At 38.7% G+C, this 16,550-nt stretch overlaps 1 protein-coding gene across 8 annotated transcripts in view; it reads left to right on the top strand.

Annotated features, from left to right (window-relative positions):
* Nucleotides 1-16,550, top strand: part of RBMS1 (RNA binding motif single stranded interacting protein 1) — a 220,445-nt gene that overhangs the window by 36,660 nt on the left and 167,235 nt on the right. The window lies entirely within an intron of this gene.

The raw sequence follows: 16,550 nt of genomic DNA, 5'->3' as shown, positions 1-16,550 counted from the left end.
TATCCAGTAAGTCAGGGGCTATGCTTCAAGTATTAGTGTCAGGCACTGTTATGAAACTTTACTTTTCAAGTAATGGAAAAGTGGAATAAATTATTTACTGATAACTTTGGTCATAAAATGCTCGCTGATCACCTGAGGCAATAAAATTAACCATATATCATATGAAATAATATACAGTTTGGTCAATGGTTAATAGTGATTCATGAGTTGAAGAAAGGAAAACATTTGAAAATAGGGCCGAAATATAATGCTTATGTTAGTTTGTATTTCTGTTGAAATTTTTAAAGATAAGCATATGTATCATTTGCAGTTTTTTGAAATATGCCATTAAAAATTATGGATTTAAAGTTTCTCCAAAGTGCATTTAATCATTTAAGCATTTGCGCAATTAAAAAGATCATGGAGGATCAAGTAAAAGGATTTTAAATGTAAATCTTTTATTTTTTAATTTTTAAATTTATTTATTTCAATTCAAGTTAGTTAACAGATAGTGTAGCATTGGTTTCAGAGTAGAACCCAGTGATTCATCACTTACATATAACACCCAGTGCTCATCCCAACAAGTGCCCTCCTCAATGCCCATCACCCATTTAGCCCATCCCCCCACCACACCCCCTCCAGCAACCTTCAGCTTGTTCACTGTATTTAAGAGTCTCTTAATGGTTTGCCTCCCTCTCTGTTATCGTATTTTTCCTTCCCTTCCCCTGTGTTCATCTGTTTTGTTTCTTAAATTCCACATGAGTGAAATCATATGATTTTTGTCTTTCTCTAACTGACTTATTTCGCTTAGCATAATACACCCGTTTCATCCACAGTGTTGTAAATGGCAATATTTGATTCTTTTTGGTCACTGAATATTCCATTGTATGTATGTACATACGCACTGTATGTGTATGTGTGTGTATATAGATAGATAGATATACATGCACATGCACAAGCACACACACATACACATAATCCATTCATCAATCGATGGACATTGGGACTCTTTCCATAATTTGGCTGTTGTTGATAGCACTGCTGTAAACATTGGGGTGCATGTACCCCTTTAAATCAACATTTTTGTATCCTTGGATAAATACCTAGTAGTGCAATTATTGGTTGTAGGGTAGTTCTATTTTTAATGTTTTGAGGAACTTCCATACTGTTTTCCAGAGTGGCTGCACCAGTTTGCATTCCCACCAACAGTGCAAAAGTGTTCCCTTTCTCTGCATCCTCGCCAGTATCTGTTGTTTCCTGAGTTGTTCGTTTTAGCTATTCTGATGGGCTACATGGTATCTCGTTATGGGTTTTTTTTGCATTTCCCTGACGATGAGTGAAGTTGAGCATCTTTTTATGTGTCTGCTAGCCCTCTAGATGTCTTCTTTGGAAAAGTGCCTATTTATGTCTTCTCTCCATTTCTTCGCTGGATTGTTTGTTTTTTGGGTGTTGAGTTTGAGAAGTTCTTTATAGATTTTGGATAGTAACCCTTTATCTGATATGTCATTTGCAAATATCTTCTATTCTGTTGGTTGTCTCTTAGTTTTGTTGATTGTTTCCTTCACTGTACAGAAGCTTTTTATCTTGATGAGGCCTCAATAGTTCATTTTTATTTTTGTTTCCCTTGCCTCCAGAGACGTGTGTAGTAAGAAGTTGCTACAGCTGAGGTCAGAGAGGTTGCTGCTTGTTTTCTCCTCTAGGATTTTGATGGTTTCCTGTTTTACATTTAGGTCTTTCATCCATTTTGAATTTATTTTGTGTATGGTGTAAGAAAGTGGTCCAGTTTCATTCTTCTGCATGTCAGTGCCCAGTTTTCCCAGCACCATTTGCTAAAGAGAATGTCTTTTTTCCATTGGATACTCTTTCCTGCTTTGTCGAAGAATACTTGGCCATACATTTGTGGGTCCATTTCTGAGTTCTCTATTCTGTTCTATTGATCTGGGTGTCTGTTCTTGTGCCAGTACCACACTGTCTGGATGATTACAGCTTTGTCATACAGCTTGAAGACTGGAATTATGATGCCTCTGGCTTTGGCTTTCTTTTTCAACATTATTTTGGCTATTCGGGGTCTTTTCTTTTTAAAAAAAATTTTTTTTTTCAACATTTATTTATTTTTGGGACAGAGAGAGACAGAGCATGAACGGGGGAGGGGCAGAGAGAGAGGGAGACACAGAATCGGAAACAGGCTCCAGGCTCTGAGCCATCAGCCCAGAGCCCAACGCGGGGCTCGAACCCATGGACCGCGAGATCGTGACCTGGCTGAAGTCGGACGCTTAACCGACTGCGCCACCCAGGCACCCCTATTCGGGGTCTTTTCTGATTCCATACAAATTTTAGGATTCTTTGTTGTAGCTCTTGAACACTTTTTTGCAGGGATTTTTGTAGGCATTTTTTTTATAGGGAATGTATTGAATGTGTAGATTGCTTTGGGTAGTATAAACATTTTAACAATATTTATTCTTCTAATCTGTGAGCATGGAATATTTTTCCATTTCTTTGTGTCTTCTTCAATTTCTTTCATAAACTTTCTATAGTTTTTAGTGTACAGATCTTTTACCTCTTTGGTTAGGTTTATTCCTAGGTATCTTACGTTTTTTGGTGCAATTGTAAATAGCATTGATACTTCGATTGCTCTTTCTGTTGCTTCATTATTGGTATAGAAATGCAACCGATTTCTGTACATTGATTTTATATCCTGCAACTTTGCTGAATTCACGTATATCAGTTCTAGCAGTTTTTTGGTGGAGTCTTTTGGGTTTTCAATGTAGAGTATTATGTCATCTGCAAAGAGTGAAAGCTTAACTTCTTCTTTGCCAATTTGGATGTCTTTTATTTCTTTTTGTTGTCTGATTGCTGAGGCTAGGACTTCTAGTACTGTGTTGAACAACAGTGGTGAGAGTGGATATCCCTGTTAGGTTCCTGACCTTAGGGGGAAAGCTCTCACTTCTTCCCCATTAAACGCAAATCTTATAAGCAGGAAGAATGGCAGTACTGGTGTCCTGTTTATTTTTCTAAGATGAAACTAAATGTCATGTACTTGGGAAGTCTACTAGAATTTTTTGGAAGGGAGGCAACAATTTAGTAACCCTAAGAAAGAGTAGATACTTATGGAAAATAAGAATACATATGCCAATGTTAGAAAAGAGACAAAGCTCAAAGCTAATGAATGAAAAGTCTCTAAAGTGCCATAGATAGTCTATTAGTAGGATTGTTTGGAACAAAAATGCTGATCAACTGAAAGCCAAACAATTTCAAAATATAATTGCATCACAAAAACAGTTAGACCACATGGTGGGTATTAGGTCTTGTCTATGAAAGGTGCTGCCTGAACTTCTAAGGAGCTGTTGAAATTGATGCAGTTTTTCTAGGGTGCCTCTGATTTGTGGCTTAGAAGAGTCAAAGCAGCAAATAAAGGCTGTGTGAGTCTAAAGTAATGAAACACAAGGACTGCCCCATCCAAGAAGCCATTTTTCCACAACTCCATGTACATATCGTGTGTCTGTGGCTTTTGTGTTTAAAAGTTTCTCTGGAGATTTCTTTCTGAGACCCAGGACCCCAAGACATAACCAACAGTGCTTACAACTGTTGGTCTAAGGATGTTCTTTTGGTGTGGTTGCTGTATAAAGACTTTTCCACTCCAAGTAAAGACTTTAGTAGCTTCCAATATTAGTAAATTGAGTAAATTAGTAATTAGTCAATTAGTAAATTGAGCTCAAATTAGTAAATTGAGCTTCCAATATTAGTAAATATTAGTAACAATTAGTAAATTGTTAAAATGTAATTTCATGTATGAAACAACTCCTACAGAAGTTTCTTGAACTTTGTAATAATTGACGATTTTAAGGATTACTGGGAATAAATGAAGGTGCATGTTAATTCAGTTACAATCTCTGTACCTAAGTAAACATCCAGGGTTATACACCATAAAAAGAGTTACCTCTGTCTGCTGTTTTACATAATATGCAGCACAGAGTATTTGTGGCAAAGTATCTACTTAATAAATATTGGTTAAATAAATAACTGAATTTGGACCACCAGGCTGTAATAGAATTAGGTCTAAATAGGAGAGGTAAATGGGCTTCTGAATAAAGTGATCAATAAAGCTGGAGTGTGATGATATGCAAAAATTGATGCTAGCAATATTTTTATTCTAAGAGATAATGAATATATACCAGAGAAATCTTTATATCTTTGCATAGTTGTTTTACTCTTATGCAGTAATCTGCCTCGAAAGTTGTGGGTTGCACCCAAGAGTGCCAGGAAATCACTAAGGAAGTCACGTGATGTGTGAAAGTGTGATATTCAGGCTAGCACTGATTCATGCACAACTCAAATATTATATGCCGCCTATTTAGTAAATCTCTGGTTTGTGCTTTGAATCTGGTTTGTGTTTTATAATTTCAGTGTGGATTTGTGATATTATTCAATACTTAATTTATATTAAAGATAAAACGCAAACTGTGGCGATTTCTTCAGGCCATTCATATGGCAAAAAATTGTTGTGTCTTTCTCCCCCCATTTGTGGCAGTGAAGCTTAGGAATCAGAAAGACCATGTGCAAATGTGAGCTCTGCTACTTATTAGCTGTGAAAGCCTAACAGAGTTGCTTAACCTTTCTGAGCCTCAGTTTACCACTTTGGAAAATGAGGACACTGCTACTGATTCACAGAATTGTTAGTCTTCTCAACCTCTGTTAAGCCGCACAAAGCCCCTGGGAACTGGATAGCTGAAGTTTGTGGAAAGGAAGTACAAGTTTTCTTGGTTTGGCACAGCATCTCCACTATTATTGTTGATGAAATAGCCCACAGAGAACAAATACAGGGCAGAATAGACTTTAGGAAAATGTGTCAAATTGAACTGGTTGGAATTCAGAAGACAGTGGATGGTGCAAGAGGAGTTGGGAGAAGCAAGAAGCAGCTGAACTGTGGGGAAGGGTGTGTGGACAGATTGCTACTAGAACTCGGTGCCCGATGGCAGCTAGCAGTTAGAGCTGATAACCTGGCAGTGAAGGACTAGACTAGTCAGAATGTGATGAACAGGAACAACTCAAAGAGCTTTGGGTCCCATTTGGTGTAGGAACAAAATAGTCCTGCATATCTTAGTATCTCTTGAGGTTGCTCTTAGGCAGAACATGATAGCTAATGTTTAAATTATGCTCAATATATTATGTATCATTAAGAGAACCTTAAATCATGCTTAGGATATTGGGTTTAAGAGAGAAGGAAAATCTAAAATATGATTTAGAAAGCTTGTCATTAAAAGAGTTAAGGTAGGGGCGCCTGGGTGGCTCAGTCAGTTAAGCGTCTGACTCTTGGTTTCAGCTCATGATCTCATGGTTCGTGAGTTCAAGCCCCATGTCGGGCTCTGCACTGATGGTGTGGAACCTGCCTGGGATTCTCTCTCTCTCCCTCTCTGTCTGCCTCTCTTCCTCTCACTGTCTCTCTCTCAAAATAAATAAACTTAAAAAAATTTTTAAAAAGACAAGGCGGAAATCTGTATTGTATTTCATTAAAGCTTTAATGATCTAGATTAAAAGCAACAACAGAGCTACCTGGAATTCATTTGCACAAGCTCCAGTCAGGCAGAGCTGACTTCCCATTCACACTTCAGCTTAGTGATATTTGAGTTAGCACCAGGTTCCTCATCTTTCAAATGGAAATAAAATTACTACCCACTACAGAGCTAGTAACCTGATAAATAAAGGTGAGCTTTCATTCCAGGTGTTCTTACTATGAATGTTACAGCTACTGTTTTACCTTCTCCAGAGTATTTTTCTGAAATCATTAAATTCCACTCCTTTTATATTACCTGGAGGTCTTCACTGTCTCCTGCTTTGTTTGGTCTAGATTTCCTTTTCTTTCATCCATTTCCCAAACATCGTTTTTATATTGGGTAACTTGCTGCACATTAAAAGCTTGGGAAAGGAATTTATACTACATTGCGTGTGCTCTCTTTCTTTTCTTGTCTTGGCTGAATGTTGGATATATCTTCACCATGTGTGTTCACAGTTTTCCTTCCCAAGCTGTAAGTAGTGCCCAGTCACCACTGCTGCTTGCCAGCCTAAGTCCATATGCTGAAGTGTGCAAGTATGTTCCGTTCGTTTTTGTTCAATCTGTTGCAGATTGATATTTTTTTTTTTTCTCTTCTATATTTCTCTTCTTCCCTCCTCTCCCTCTTTCTGGTTGTAGTATTTCTTTTGGTTTAACAAATTGTCGCAGAAACATTCTTGAAATGATACTGTGCTTCAGGGCACCTGGGTGACCCAGTCAGTGGAGCGGCTGACTTCAGCTCAGGTCATGATCTTGAGGTCCGTGGGTTTGAGCCCCGCCTTCCAGCTCTGTGCTGACAGCTCAGAGCCTGGAGCCTGTTTCAGGTTCTGTGTCTCCCTCTGTCTCTGCCCCTCCCCTGCTCGTGCTCTGTCTCTGTCCCTCTCTCTCAAAAATAAATAAACATTTAAAAAAAAGGTTTTTTTTTAATGCTACTGTGCTTTATGTCCTTTTTGTGACATAATTGTAACTTAAGTGAATTTGTTCTCAACAGAGGGAAGGATTGTGACATTTCTACACAAACAAAAATACCGGCTTTCACTGTTTCTTATAAGTGTCAGCTCAGGTAGAAAAGGCCAAGTCTTCAACTGAAGTTAAAATGAAAAATTTGAGGTTTAGTCCATGTCATATACCAGTCTTTATCTCAACCAGAGGATTTACACACTTTGGAATGACAGCTCTGATTAAACATTTGTTGGCATGTACCATGTGGCATTCTAGGAACCAGGATCTGTCTGCACTATAACTTTGTACACCTAAAGAATACTATTCAGGGAAGTCAGAGCTATAGGGGTGGATTGGGTTTAACTTTTGAGAATGATTAGAGACAAATATTTGACTGATGGATGTTCACATAACTATTACCTCAAATGTACTGAAAAATCAAATAAATGGGCAACTTTCCCATCTCGCTAGTAATTCTACCTAAAAGGAATTTTAATTCCTCACTTCAGAGTGATATTTTAAAAATGTAAATCTGATGCCATTATACCCCCAGCCCCAAACAGACAATACTGTATGCCTAAAATCTTCGGTGGCTTATAGGTGCCCTGAGAAGAAAGCACAGTCTCTTTCATAGAACCAGGATGCCTTAGAAGAACTGACCCATCATGTTTCTTCTTCACCAGCTTCCCAGCATACTGGCCGTCCTTCATTTCCTCATGTTCCCCATCCCCCCGCCTCAGGACCTTCCAGGACATTTCCCCTCTTTCAGAATGGCTTTTCTCCCGTTCTTTGCACGGTTACTTCCTCCTCGGCCTGTGCTTCTCATTGTCACAGTTACTTTCCGCTAGAGGGTGTTCCTCATCCCCTGATTTAATTTGGAGCCTCAAAGTTGCCATTTTTCATCGTCTTCTTTAACCGTATGACGTTCACCACAGTCTGTAACTGTGTATTTATGTGTGTGTTTCTTCAGGATCCATCTCACAAGTAGATCCTTAGCCCTGTGAAGGGGAAGACAGGGGTTTTGCTTTATTCACAGCTGTATACGCAGTGCCTGGCACAGTGCCTGACAAATAGCAAGCCCTCAATAACTCTGTGCCAAATTGGTAAATACTCACATAAGGTTGCAAGAAATAATTGAAATGGTTTGCATGTGTCTTTGCTTCTTTTCTCTCATTCTAGTTCACTGTCAATATCCCACCTCTCATGTGATTTCCTCAACAAAAACCATTATAATATTTTAGTTTGAGTAGCAACGACATTTTTTGAGTTATGAGCTGGGTGCTTCTATGTGCAAAGATAAATTAAACATAGCTTCTCCCTTAATGGAACTCATAATATAAGCGGAGAGGTAAACATTTCACTCTTTGGAGGGCAGCCTGGTTGTGTTTTGGGGAGAAGTGGGTAGGGTTGGAGAAACTCATAAAAGAGGTGACATTGAAGCTTGTTGAGTTTAGAAGAAGGAGTAGAATTTTGCTAGAGGAAGGTCAGAAGACTGCTCTTGCCAGAAAGACTGAGCTGGGCTAAGGCAGAGACGCTTCAGAGTACATGCTGAAGAAAGTTCTGTGTGGCTGGGAGTGGGTAGAAAACAGGCTGGTAATGGAGGAGAATGGCAGGAAATGATCATGGAAGGACTGATTGGGCTTAGACTGTGGATCATTTGAGTGATTTTGCTTAGAGGTTTGGATGCTATTTTATAGGAGATAGAGGCCATGAAATACTTGAAGCATATGAGTGAGAGCGCAGATCTGTGTTTTAGAAACAAAATGCGGGAGTTCTATCTGAAGACTTTACCAAGAGAGCTGTGTCAATTGAGTGGTAGCAATGAGTTGCCGAGGGAGTGAGAAGGGCCAGAAGAAGGCAGTGAATAATAGCCAAACTTTGCGGAAGTTAGGTGACTATGGAAAGAGAAATAATGATGGGATCTCTTCTAAAATCTTTCTTTTTTAAAAAATTATGACACTGATATGTACTAAATTTGGGAATTTGGAAAGAGGGAATTTGGAATTTAGATTTGGAAAGAGAGAACTTGGAAAATGCAGCACGTTATAAAAAAGAAAATAAAGATTACAATATGGTTCCTGGAAGAGAAAGCAGAGTCAAGGGAGGATGCTCTTAGGATGGTCAGGGTGAGAGGAGGAACTTTTGGAAAAGATCCAGAAGGATCTTCCCTTGTGGAGATCCCTTTGCTTGTTTGTTTGTTTGCGTGTCCTTCCTAATTTTATCCATCTAGAAGGTCCATAACCTTCTTGGTCTCAGGGTTTTTGCTTTTATTTTTTCCACTGTCTGGAGTAGTTCCTCTTGCTGTTCCTCCTCTCCTCCTTTTACCTGGCTAAGTTTTACACCTCCGAGCTAATAATAGTATTAATAATAAGCATCATAATAATAACAACAGTTGCAGAAACATATGTTGATAACTTGCCACATGCTAGACACTATGGTCAGTGCTTTCATTTGTTATGCAATTGAGTCCTTACAAGAGTTCTGTGTGGTGGGTACGATGATGTCCTTCTATAGATGAAGATACTAGAACACTACCAAATTAAGTGACTTGAGCAGGTATAAATATCACTACTTATCACTCCTTCAGGGAAGCCTTCCCCAACAGCTCACATCCCTGACCAAGTTAGGAACCCCTGTAATGGGATCTCATAGCCATTAAGTTCTCCTGGAAGACTTTTATCACATTAGAACTTATTTGATAAATGTGTATCTTTCCTTTTCGACTCTAAGCCCCATGAGGGCATGTTCTGTGTTTGTCTTATTCCTAGTTGTATCGTCCAGTGCTTAGCTTTGTGATCACATGGCGCACAGTATGGTGTTCATTAACCAACCACTTGACACTGAAGACTGCTACTCTTGTGGTAAGTTTCGTTTAAGCCTATAATGTACTGACCTGGTAAAATCACCCAAACTGGAAGAGGATCCTTGTTAGCTGGGCTCCATGATAGTCCTGGGGCCTTGAGATATGAGGGCTTTGGGATTTCCTGGAGCTTAGATGCCTCTAGATCAAACTGTATATGTTCTTTTCCAGATCCTCTCAGTTCCCTTTATTCCATGCTGCCATCTTATAATTGACACGATTTTCTAGTCATATCCTCATGTAAGTCTAGACAACAGGGACTCTAGGCCTGCCAAGGTTGATGTTCAAATTCTCTGAGCAGCTTATTTTAAGGCTTCAAGTTTGCTTTTGTTTTTTTTTAAGTTAATTTATTTTGAGAGAGAGAGGCAACACAAATGGGGGAGGGTGAGAGAGAGAGAGGAAGAGATAGAGAATTCCAAGCAGGCTCTGCACTGCCAATGCAGAGCCCAACGTGGGGCTTGAACTCATGAACTGAGAGATCATTACCTGAGCAGAAGTGGGAAGTTTAACCAATTGAGCTACCCAGGTGTCCCTCAAGTTTGGTTTTATCCAGATTTTATCCATCTGATTTTCATTGAACTTTTAAGGTTTTACAATTTGAAAAAAAATAGATGGAGATCGTAGAAAGATGATTTTTCAAGGTAATGCTGCATTAAAATTTTCATTTTCATATTTTGTCTGATGGATCAGATTTAAGTAGACTTGCAAATTACCAATAAAGAAACGGATTTCTTTAATACAAAAAAAAAACCCAATAAATTCTTAATTTTTGCATTTCAGTTTAGGTGTGGGTTGCACTATACATTCTAAAGTAAATACGGGAGTCTCTCCTTATCCACAGTTTCACTTTCTGCACCATCAGTTACCCACGGTCAACCCTGGTCTGGAAGCAGATGATCCTCCTTCTGGCCTATTGTCAGAATGTCAGTAGTAGTCTAATGCTACATCACAATGCTTATGACATTCACCACACCTCTTCTCACCATGTACTGTACTTACAGTACAGTAAGATCTTGGGAGTCTATAGTCCCATCACTTTTATTATAGTATGTTGTTTTCATTGATCTATTTTATTATTATCGTTGTTAATCTTTTACTGTGCCTGATTTATAAGTTAAACTTCATCATAAGTGAGTGTGTGTTTTTGTGTGTGTGCGTGTGTGTGTGTGTGTTTGTGTGTGTGTGTGTGTGAGAAAAAGAATTTGGTTTGGTACTATCCATAGTTTCAGGCTTCCACTGGGCATCTTGGAACATATCTCCTGTGGAAAAGGGGAGACCACTGTATATTTTTGGACCTGTTGCTTATTTATTCTATTTATTGAGAGATAAAAACTATGAAAGCACTGGAAGGTGGGCACTCATTAATCTCTGCTATTTTGAGCACAATAACAAACATCCAAAGAGCAAACATTTAAATGAGTGTTGACATAAATAAACTTAAGGATCCTCACTGTTTAAGAGTTAACGTATGTCAAGGAAAGAATTCATTTTTTCTAGTTTAGACATTAGTTGAGTGTTTTTGGTTTTTAATTTTTGTTTTTGTTTTTCCCTTGAAAATTGTTCACAGTAAAGGCATTTAAGGCAGGTCAGCATGAGTTTCAAAATACTGGCTTGGGAGCTACTTTAGTCTTTATCTTTGTCTTCCTGTTTATTTATAGAATGGAAGAGGAAGACAGCCTTTCCTGCTTTTGCAGTTTCCTAATGATGATATCTCAGCTTTTAATGAATAAATCCAAAGGAGGAAGGCAGTCTTTATACATCTTCAGAAGAAACCACCACTCCTAAAAGCTGGGGGTCAGGGTTGCTAAGTTCAAGTAGTTAAGTGATTTTCACCATTTCACTTTATTTGAAAATTAATGCAACTTTCTCAAAAATTTCTTAGCCTTAAAATGGGTATTACAAAAAGAATATCAGAGTAGAAAGTATTATAAAAGGATATAAAGATAATTTCTATAAACCTTATTAAAACTAACTCTTTTGGCATTTCATGGTTGGTCCTGATAATTTTGTTATCAGGCATGAAATTAAAGTTAATACAGCCTATGATCCGACTACCCTATTTATAACAATATTTTGCATTTATTCATTCAACACTTTCTAAGAGTGCTGAGTGCTAAGGACTCCTAGATGAGTAAGACCTAGTTTGTGCTTTTGGAGAGCCCATAGTCTAAGGGAAAAGGACATAGTTTAATCTTCTCTGAAATTGCCAAAGGCATCATCCAATCCACTGTGAAACCACTCTAGCCTCTGTTGACACCCACCCCCTCCCCATGGTCAAAGGAGCCATGCTGCAGTGTGTGTTGATCTTTGGGTCTTCAAAATATCAGAAGTTAGTTAGGAATGCAGGAAGAGTAGGCAAGACTCCTTCATTAATCCATTCACTCATAAGTGTAAATGACATTTGTGGCAGAAATGTCTTGTGCCACATACTAACAATATAAAGATAAAAGCCACATTGATGTCTTCAAGGAGCTTATAGTTTAGTTGGGGGAAAAAAACCAAATTAACTTGTGTAATTTCCCCAGCCATAGCAGTAAGTGCAATGAGATCAGTAACCATAGACTTTCATGGACAACAACGTAGAATCATCTAGAAACAGGCCTATGGATTTAGCAATCCTGTTTCAGTTTCCTCAGGCAGCTGCATTTCTCAGCTTCTTTTGCAGTCAGGGTGGAGCCCTGTGACTGAGTTGGGAGTGGAATGTGGGCAGGAGTGATGTACACTTCTGTGTACGACAAGCGAAATCCTTCGCTTGCTTTCTTCCCTTTCTAAGATGACCTTGGAGACTGGATTTAGAAGATGGAAGCATTATCAGATAGAAGGAAGGAGTCTGGCAGCTTGAAAGACTGTGCAGTTCACTCACCTACCTATAAACACTGCCCCTCCAAACAGTATTGAATTGTAATATAAATGAAAAATAAACTTTTATTGTGTTACGTTCTTAGATTTTTTTTTTTTAATTTTTTTTCAACGTTTATTTATTTTGGGACAGAGAGAGACAGAGCATGAACGGGGGAGGGGCAGAGAGAGAGGGAGACAGAGAATCTGAAACAGGCTCCAGGCTCTGAGCCATCAGCCCAGAGCCTGACGCGGGGCTCGAACTCACGGACCGCGAGATCATGACCTGGCTGAAGTCGGACGCTTAACAGACTGCGCCACCCAGGCGCCCCACGTTCTTAGATTTGAGGTTGTTTTTTATAGCAGTTAATTGTACCGTTTAATGTACTCTCTCTCCACTCTAAGGATATCTGCCCCTAGTAAGCATTAGTTATATGAAGAAGAGAAGGAGGGGGGAGCCTAGGTGGCTCAGTCGGTTAAGTGTCCGACTTCAGCTCAGGTCATGATCTCACGGTTCATGGGTTTGAGCCCCGCGTCAGGCTTTGCTGACAGCTCAGAGCCGGGAGCCTGCTTCGGATTCTGTGTCTCCCTCTCTCTCTGCCCCTCCCCCGCTTAGGCTCTGTCTCTCTCTCTCTCTCTGTCTCTCAAAAATAAATATAAAAAAGAAAAAGAAGAGAAGGAGGAGTGTTATAGGTGGATAACAACATAGGGGAAGGAAAAAGCTTGGAGCTTTCAGGAAACAGAAGTTTGGTGTGGCCAGGTGTAGTGGGAGTGGAGAGCAATATTTAAGGATGGGACTGGAGAGTAAAGGATGGGAATGTACATCAAGGACAGATGACAGAAAGCTTTGTGGGCCAACCTAAGAGAGGAGAACCACCTAGACTTGAGGGACAAGCAGTGTAAGAGATGAAGGGTGTAATGGAGATATTCAAACAATAAAGAAGAGGAGCTAACCCAGATGTGCTAAATCGTTTAATAATAAAAACACTTTCTCATAATTGAGGTAATTTTTAGTAATGGACATCGTTTTAGTGGGTTTTCCTGCATACATGATCTTCAGAAGTTTGGGATCGTAGACCCCTCTACTGATGCCAACATGGACATGGACGTAACATGAGAAAAGTGAAGGAGTTGGGAATGTGTCACTTGAAGAAGACGGAACCTGTAAAGGCAATAATCATTATCTTCAAGTGTGGACAGCAGGTGGAAGAGGCATATTCTTGACTGAGTGGTACCAAACGGCTAGTTCAGATAATAGGTAGAAAGGTAGGGAGATTTGGGTTCAGCATAAGGGAGAACTTTCTGTCATAATTGCCTGAACAGCAGTTGTTCAGTCCTGGAGAAGATGGCAATGAGTTTGATGAACAAGAAGGGTTGAAATAGACTGGTGTCACAACTTGGGAGATGCTGTGATACAGATGGTTCAGGTATTGGATGAAACGGGGATTAGAAAACTTTGGATGTCTTTGCTAATAATATTCTCATATTCTTTGATATTTATCTGAAATTTAAAATCTTATGAAGGCTAACTACTTACATTCACCCTGATTTCAACACCAAGGAAGTGTATAACGTTAAAAAACTTCCAGAGAGAAAACTATACTCGCACAAAGATGTCTTCACCCAGAGATAACAACTTGGCACTTGATACGTACTTTTTGTTGGGGCTGATGAATAGGCATTTAGTCTGGTTAATATGGCTAAAATGACCTTGCAATGATATCACTGAATAGTATCTCCAACGCAGTGAAGAGTGTCAAACACCAACAAGAAGACAGTAGGGTGAATGAAAAGGGAGATACCATCTTCCTCTGAGATATTGGGGGAAGAAACTTTCCCTTAACTCCCTTACTTGTCAAAGCCAGATAGCCCAGCTGTTCCTCTAAACTGTCAGAATTTCTCTCATCGCTGCCTCCAAACTGAAGGATGGGGATTGATTGCTCTTGCTTACCAGTGTGCACTGGAGCAAGACACAACTTTATTTAAAATACCATTAAGATGCAAACACATTATGGCCCTCTGAAGGCTTTCTTTTACAACATGAATTATTTAAATAGCTTCTTAATAATTGCATTGATTTCCACAGTTAAAAGCAGATCAGATTATGGAATCTGCTCAATACCACTTAAATGTGTATAGATGTTGAAGTTGACAAAGACCTTTTAGACACTGATAATTCCTTGCACTAGATTGGAATGCTGGAGATTTAGCATTACCAGTAGTGCTCTGTGATTATTTTTAATAAATCAGGAACACTGTAACAGCAGCCATTTAAGGTCTTCATTCTTATTCCATTTTATTCCAGAGTCATTGCCTGAAAATCTAGTTATGCTAAAAATCTGACCAAAAAGTTTTACATTTATATCGATCAGAAGCTTTGATGTTTCTTGTGCAAAGATCAATATAGTAAACGTGTCTTCACCTGCATGTATTGATGCATATATTTTAAAACTCTATGAATATTTATAGTAATAAAATCCAATAAGATTTCAGTGTTTTAGATGCTTTGGGTACCCTATGAAAGAAGGGTAAGTTTACTAGTTTGCAAAGAAATTATAGGTGAGGCAAAAATTAGATTTTTTCTTCTCTTTGATTCTCTCCTTATTTGGAAGTGTCTGGGAAGAGTGATGTCCATGGTCTCTTAGTCTGCTTCGGTTGCCATAACAAAATACCATAAACTGAGTGGCTTAAAAACCAGTAATTTATTTTCTCACATTTTTGGAGGCTGCTAGTATGAAGTCAGGGTGCCAGCATGGTTAGGTTCTAATGAGAGTTTTTCTCCTGGCTTGCAGATGACTGTCTGCTCGCTGTATGCTCACATGGTCTGTCCTTGGTGCATGCGCTTGGAGAGAAGTTACCAGTCCTACTGGATTAGGACCCCATCCTTATAACCTCATTTAACTTTACTTTCGTCCTGAAAGCCCCTATCTCCAACTAGGATTACACTGGAATTTGGGGCTTCAACATAATGAGTTTTGCATGGGGGATACAATACAGTCCACAACACACTCGCCATGGGAGTCAGACTGCTTGAGTTGGAATGTGACCTAAGGCAAATTACTTACCCTCTCTGTTTCTTAGTTTGGTGTGAAAACTTAGAATAAAGATGGTAACTATTTATTTTATGGCTTTATCATGTTGAATAGATGAATTAAGATATGCAAAGTACTTCGTGTATGACATCTAGTAAGTGGTTAATAAATGTTAGTTATTACTAAATATCTAATAAGGTATTTGTACCTTTAGCTAAGACTTTTGTGATTCTATACATGTGGTAGTCAAGTACTTCATGTTTACATATCCAATGATTACTGGCATTGGGAATTCACAGCATGCTTTAAAAATTTTCCCGCTGTGGAGAATAGAATATGTTTTATTTTATAAAATTCTTATAAAGAAGTGTTTCCCATCAGTGTTGATCTGGTCTCCCTACTCCTCTCCATCCTCCAGCACTACAGAATGTGCGCTCTCCAAAAAGATTTAGGACCTTCTCAGTTTATCACTTAACGATTTCAGGATGACATTGTGTACATTCTACCTAAAAAAGCAAGGGTAGAGTAACTTTCCTAGCAACAGAAAAAGGAGTTCTCTACATTTCTCATTTTTCTACTTACCCCTTGCACGTGCATACACACACACACACACACACACACACACACACACACACACACAGAACTTTCCTTCTTGTACAATTAAAAATAAAACACATGGTTGTATAACTTATTGCTGTGGAAATCAAGGTACTTCATCCATAATAAGAAATTCAGTAGTCTTTCAGTTCTCCTTATAGGGAATTTGGGGTCAAAGATATCCTCAATTAGTTAGTGTCTGGGAAAGTTAGGTAGAAAACAGTGGACAACTTACCGGTAGCTCTATGGTAAGGTACAGTTCTCTAATTCATTGACCAATATTCTGTTTCCTGTGTTAAATTGAACACTGACTGGAATTTGAATTGAATTAAAAGGGTAGAGAAAGTACACTTAACTGATTCTCAAATAATTATTTTTTCAAGATTTGTAGCACATACTATCAGATAGTCTCCAATCCTTTGTGGCTCTTTCTAAGTCTAAAGGAAGAGCTATATTTTCTATAAACATCAATCAAGGTTGTTTCTGTTTGGTAGATAGGATTTAAAAAGGGTGGGGTGGGAGGCTGGAAGAGAAAAAAAGCAAGCAAAAAAATGCCCATGAATTCTCTTAGCCCTCTTCATAGCAGACAGTCTTTTCCTGCCTTCTGAATTCATGTTACATGAGTTGGGCCCATTGCTTACCTCCTATCCCATTTTGAGTACATGAACAAATTACAGATATTTTACACTTATAAACATTTCATCTTAAATAGTCGTACTTATGAGTGAGACTATAAGACTTTCACTCTGATTAG

The sequence above is a fragment of the Prionailurus bengalensis genome, chromosome C1 (genome assembly GCF_016509475.1).
Source record: "Prionailurus bengalensis isolate Pbe53 chromosome C1, Fcat_Pben_1.1_paternal_pri, whole genome shotgun sequence".
NCBI classification, from domain to species: Eukaryota; Metazoa; Chordata; class Mammalia; order Carnivora; family Felidae; genus Prionailurus; species Prionailurus bengalensis.
The sequence above is the reverse complement of the archived record's forward strand: the minus strand, read 5'-3'. Positions and strand labels throughout refer to the sequence as shown.